Raw genomic sequence first — 6,452 nt, forward strand, 5'->3', positions numbered from 1 at the left:
GGGTCTTTTTCAGCCTGGAGGGCTCTGTCCTTGGATCCGCACTGTTCAACATCTTCATCAGTGACTTGGACGAGGGGGTGAAAAGCACCTTGTTCAGATTCACAGATGACACTAAGATGTGGGGAGAAGTGGGCACGCTAGAAGGGAGGGACAGGCTGCAATTGGATCTGGACAGGTTACAGGGGTGGGTGGATGAGAATAAGATGGGATTCAATAGTGACAAGTGCAGGGTACTGCACCTAGGGAGAAAGAACCAGCAGCATACCTACAGGCTGGGGAACTCCCTTCTCGAGGCAGAAAAGGATCTTGGGAGTCATTATAGATTCCAAAACGAACATGGGCCACCAATGTGGGGACGCAGTCAGGAAAGCTAACTGCACCTTGTCATGCATCCACAGATGCATCACGAGCGGGTCCAAGGAAGTGATCCTCCCCCTCTATGCGACACTGGTCAGGCCCCAGTTGGAGTACTGCATCCAGTTCTGGGTGCCACACTTCAGGAGGGTTGTGGACAACATGGAGAGGGTCCAGAGGAGGGCCACTCGCATGATCAAGGGGCAGCAGGGCAGACCCTATGAGGAGAGGCTACAAGACCTGAACCTGTTCAGCCTCCACAAGAGAAGGCTGAGAGGGGATTTGGCCGTCTATAAACTGGCCAAGGGAGACCAGCAGGCAATGGGAGAGTCCCTGTTCCCCCCGAGCACTACTGGGAGTAATAAGGAATAACGGTCATAAGTTGACGGAGAGTAGATTCAGGCTAGATATCAGGAGGCACTACTTCACAGTCAGGGTGGCTAGGATCTGGAACCAACTTCCAAGGGAGGTGGTGCTCACTCCTACCCTGGGGGTCTTCAAAAGGAGGCTAGATAGACACCTTGCTGGGGTCGTTTGATCCCAGCATCCTTTCCTGCCCATGGCAGGGGGTCAGACTTAATCTGCTCAGGTCCCTTCTGACCCTACCAACTATGAAACTACTGTAGCCCCATTCTGACTGGGTTTCCTTTTTACCTAGGGTGAACATACGTCCTAGTGTGGCCAGGGTAGTCCTGGATTTTGTAGGCCAGTCTTGGGCAGTTGGTGAAAATAAAAACAGAAGTCCCAAATCATAGAGGCACAGGGCACAGTCCAGTGGGGAGCCAGAGCAGCATGGTGCAACAGGCAGGTGGGCAGTGCCTGCCTCTGCCTGCAGCAGCGCTGCTGACTTGGAGTGGTGGGAGAAGCAGTATCTTGGATTTCCTTAAAAATTATATGTTCACCCTATTTTTACCTATCTTGTTCCTCTCCATCCCTCCACAATGCCAGACTCATATGATCCCACTCAATTTCCCACCCATTGCTTGAACCAAGTTACTCTTCAGATGTCCCTGGACTACCTAAGAGTAACTCGCTTTTCACAGAGAGCTTTCTCTCTTGAGTGCAAATGAATACCCTGGGGAATTCAATGGGCTGTTATACAAAACTTGTGAAATTCTTTCTGTTGTGATTCTCCATCCATCCTTTGTTATATGCTTAAGTCTGGTTAGTTCTTGACTGGTTTTCTGTACAAGGTCCTACAGCAGGTTTAAAGGAGGTGGGGGAAAATGTTATGAAAAATTTCCAAGCCATTTTTGTTCCAAAGAATTTTAGGAAGTCAAGGAAGTTTGGAGAATGTATGGAGTTGAACAAACAAACAAATAAATGCTTACAAAGGAAAAACAATTGACCAGCTCAAGACCACATGCTGCAGCTAAGCCCTGGCTGTTATAGCCATGACTAGCCAGCTGTTAACAGCTACTGCCACTTCTGCAGGCTTCCAAATTCCACGCTGGAAATTCCTGTTTCCTTGTATTCTTGATTAACCCTTTTACATGACAAACACAAAGAAAATACTCAAGATAGGGAAGTGAGTCATGCTACTGTAGAGTTCTTCAATAGCGATGCTGCTACCTTCTTCCCTGGTGCTCACTCAGCATCTTACTGAGACAAAGATCAAATAAGCCAAGCAGTAGTCAATGCCAGTCATATGGAATTTAGTTTTATATGTAATTAATAGTTTAGTTTTAAAATGCACAGTCCTTTTTGTATTGTAACCACATCAAGAGAGGAATGCTTTGAAAAGCCAATAGAGCTGGTAGTTCTAATACATCATTGCTGTTACCTTGAAGTGTTTCTATTTTTTAATAATCTTTTTGTGTTTTAAATCACCCTCAGATATAGGACTGTATTTCCTTATGCCTTTTTTCTGTAAAAAAATTGCTATTTCAAATATATATTATTTTGAAACTATTCTGCTATATCTTCAGTGTTAAAAACATGGACCCAAATCTCGCTGTCAGATAGGAATTATTTCAGATTTACAGTGGACTGAGAGGAGAATTCAGCACATGAAGTTACCGTGAAAGTGAATGCCTATGACCTTCCCTACATTGTCCTACCAATGACCCCTTCTGTAATCAGGCAGAAATCATGCTCCTTAAGAGTGGGAGGTAATGCTGCTTCCATGCTGGCCTATTCCTGGACCTTTGCTGTTCAGACACTGCCAACAGTAACAAATTTCTCTGAATTATGTGCAGTGGTTTAGTGATGTGGACTAGTTATTTATTAGAGACAGAATGGAGACACTAGCAAATGGAGAAAGTGGGAATCAGAAATCCCAAAAGTTTTAAATAAAACTGTGTTATCTAGTAGGTGCCCTATTCCAGTGATGTCTTATTTCTCTCTTCTTTGGGATCTTCATACATTTATTTAAAAGCAAACCACATGAAAAGTTTAAAAAGCAAACAATAACAAGGAAAGAAACCCCAGAAGGCTGTGGCTGAAGAGGAAGGTTAGTCCCATGTTGGGCTATGCTGCACTTCCAGAGATGACAGATCAGTACTTCATTATTTCTTAAACCACAGTTTCCTAGATATAAACATGAGCTCTGACAATGATTGCAAAGCAGGCAGGGTACATGTACCTTTAGGTGTAGGGGCATGCACTTGCAGCAGCACAAATAGCGACTTAAATTTGTGCATGTGCACTTTGTTGCAGGACACTGTGTCCCGCTTTGGGCAAACAGCCGTTGCCCAGCTCCTCCTGGCTCCCAGTACGCTGAAGCAGCTGGGGCACAAATGAATGGAGATACTCTGGCTGCCAGCCAGGGTGTCTCCCTGGAGAACTAAGCCTCCTTTTGCTTCAGTGTAAGCTATTGTAGTGTGTGCTGCGCCACTTTTTTTTCCTGGGTTTATTTTTTTTGTTGCCCCCACACTGCAAATTTGCAGTGTGGGGTGCATTTTACATTCCACATGTGTGGTTTGTGGCACCACAAAGAAGTTCATGGTGCCACAAACTGCACATGCCTGCATGTGGGAACGTGGCCTTCGAGACTAAGATACACGTACAGCCACACCCACAAACTTTCATGAACTCAAGTTCACAAGCCAAAGGACATCGTTCAAGTTTATTGTGTCATAAAAATAAACAATAGACTTTCATCAATTTGGAGGGAAGTTCTGTGAGCCATATTCTCAGCTGCTATTAATTAGTTTAACTCCAGTGATGTCAGACAGGCTCTGCTAATTTACAGCAACTACAAAACTGGCGCTAAGTGTTATGTACTTGAATGAAGAATACTTTTCTTTAACACTGTAGTCAATAATAGGAATGAAGCAAGAGTCTTTCGAGCTCTCTTTCTTGTGATGCTTAGCTAACTATGGTATGCTAACATACAGAAATTACCTGTTCATGTTGGCTCGCCAACTTATAGTCACCGTCGTTCACTTTATTCAAGTAAAGTTTGCCTGGGTCACATTTAATATGTTTTTCTCCTTATTTCTTAGTGAAAACAATCACTTTTTTAATTATTTCACTTGTATTATAGATTACTTATATGTATCAATCTGGACTTAACGCCCCTGAGTTCATTAATGGATACAGACATTAGAAGGGAAGGCATTTAATCTAATACACATGTGTAGTGGAAAGGAGAGATTCTGCAATCTTTAACGTAAAAACCAAGATATATGTTAAAAATCCAGCCAGTAATAGTAGGCTAACTGAGCAGCAAAACTGAGATTATTAGCCTAACAAGGTAATGAAACCCTCTACTGTAAAGAGGAATTATAGGAGACCTAGAATAGAACTAATTTTCCAAAAAACAAGATCATAAAATCCCCCCAACCCCCCCCCCCCCCCCCCCCCCCCCCCCCCCAAAAGTGCAAACATTTTAAAAGGCAACATTTGGAATGAAAAAGAAGAAAAATGTGTGCGCAAAGGGTGTTCCTGGAGTGATAATCAGCTCGTACGATATGTGGATTCAGAGTATTTGGTATTGCTATGATGGGGTTCAAAGATGAACTTGTTCTCCATGCAGGAGGTATCTGGCAACTCCATGTCTCAGGGTTTTGTTAGCCACCTTGGGCGTGCCCAAACATGTAAGCATGCGCGCTTGCAGCAGGTCAAATAGAAGTGGTGCAAATTTGAGCTGGGGCTTTTTGCCTCACCGCACATGCTTGGACATGCACTTTGTTGTGGAGCAAATTGTGCCACTTGGGGCAAAATAACCCTGCCTGGCTCCTCCTGGATCTGCAGCCAGGGGGAGCTAGAGCCTGGGGCCAGCTCCTGTCCTGTCCCCAGCAGTATAAAAAGCTTCCCTGTCCTGGCCCCATCCATACAAAAAGCTGCCTTGGCAAGTAGCTCAGGGCTACTCGCTCTCAGGAGCTTCTGGGCCCAGCCAATTGATACCTGGGGACACTACCCCTTGTGCCATCTGGACACACATGCACACGCACACACAAACGCATCCCTGTTGGGTAATTCTTTATTGGTATATTTACAATGTTAAAGCAGTTTGGAAGCCTACCAGTGTCTCTATCATCATGAAAAAATAAATTCTAAATACCTATATGTGTTGATGTGTACTTTTTGGTTTCTTCACACTTGGTGGGGGGATGTGGTGTTTGCAGGAAGGGGGTGACACATGCACACGCACACACAAACGCATCCCTGTTGGGTAATTCTTTATTGGTATATTTACAATGTTAAAGCAGTTTGGAAGCCTACCAGTGTCTCTATCATCATGAAAAAATAAATTCTAAATACCTATATGTGTTGATGTGTACTTTTTGGTTTCTTCACACTTGGTGGGGGGATGTGGTGTTTGCAGGAAGGGGGTGAGAAGGGGTGTGGGGGAAGGTGGGTGGGTGTGTGTGGAGGGATGTGCGTTGGTCTGTGGGTAGGTGTGGGGCAATTGGGGCAACCCAGGGTCCCAGCTCCACGCTGGATGGCCCCAGCCCCACCCCCACTGCCCAGGGCCTGTAACTGATCTTTCACAGCAGCAGCAGCAGGGGACTGTGCGCCAAGCCCAGCTGGGTCCTGCCGGCCCTGGGGATCCTCCTGCTGCCCAGCCAGGCCAGTCTCGTAGTGGCAGGACCCAGTGCGGCACGTGGGGGCCGCGGGCCGGGCCCGGCTGTGTCCTGCCACCCTTGGGACTGCTCTGCCATCTGTCTGGGCCCGGCCCATGGTGACAGGACCCAGTGTGGCATGTGGGGACTGTGTGCCAGGTGCAGCTGGGTCCTGGGGCACCTCTGCCTCCTGGTCAGGCCGGGCCCATGGCAACAAGGCCCAGAGAGGCACACAGTCCTCATGTTCCAGGCCCAGCTGGGTCCTGCCGCCCTTGGGGCTGCTCTGCCACCCAGCTGGGTCCGTCCTATAGCAGCGGGACCTGATCCGGCACATGGGGACTGTGCGGAGCTGAGCCAGGTGACATGAGCAGCCCCAGGGCCAGCAGGACCCAGCTCGGCTCCGTGCAGTCGCTGCGCACCGGGCCAGGTCCTGCCTCTGTAGAAAGGGCCCAGCCGGGTAGCAGGACCCGGCTGGGAACCGTGTGCTGCACTGGGTCCTGTCACAATGGGCCAGGCCCAGCCAGGCTGGGCGGCAGACGGGCCCCAGGGTTGGCTTTTGCTTCTGCCCCGCTGTGCCTGCAGGGGGGTGAGGACCTGGCCCAGCCCCATGTGGCTCTCTAGTCTGGCTTTGCACTGGAGCGGGTCACACGGCTCTGGGAGGTGTGGCTCCTGTGCGCGCCTCCAGGAACCATGCGACCCGCTCCAGTGCAATAGCGAGCCACATGGATCTGGGCCAGGTCCTCACCCGTCACAGCCCCGGAGACATCCCCCCACATCCCCCTGCTACCCCTCACCCACCCACACCCATGAGCACCCTCCCCCTCTGACTTACCTTGGACAGCGCCAGGGGCCGGGGGCAGCAGGAGTACCAAAGAGACGCTCTAGCCAAAACCAGAGTGTCTCTTTTGGAGGACTGACTCCCTGCTGGCTCTGGGCACGGTCTGGAAACATGCCTTGCTCTGCTCTATTGCGGAGTGGTTGTTTTAGACCCCTGGATATCCAGGGGTCTAATTTTCTCCCTGCACAAACTTTTTGTGTTCCTGCATGTGCCTCTTGCACCACCTCAAAGGGGTTTGAGGCAGGGAAAGA

This window comes from Alligator sinensis, unplaced genomic scaffold (genome assembly GCF_000455745.1).
Source record: "Alligator sinensis unplaced genomic scaffold, ASM45574v1 scaffold1248_1, whole genome shotgun sequence".
Taxonomy (NCBI): domain Eukaryota; kingdom Metazoa; phylum Chordata; order Crocodylia; family Alligatoridae; genus Alligator; species Alligator sinensis.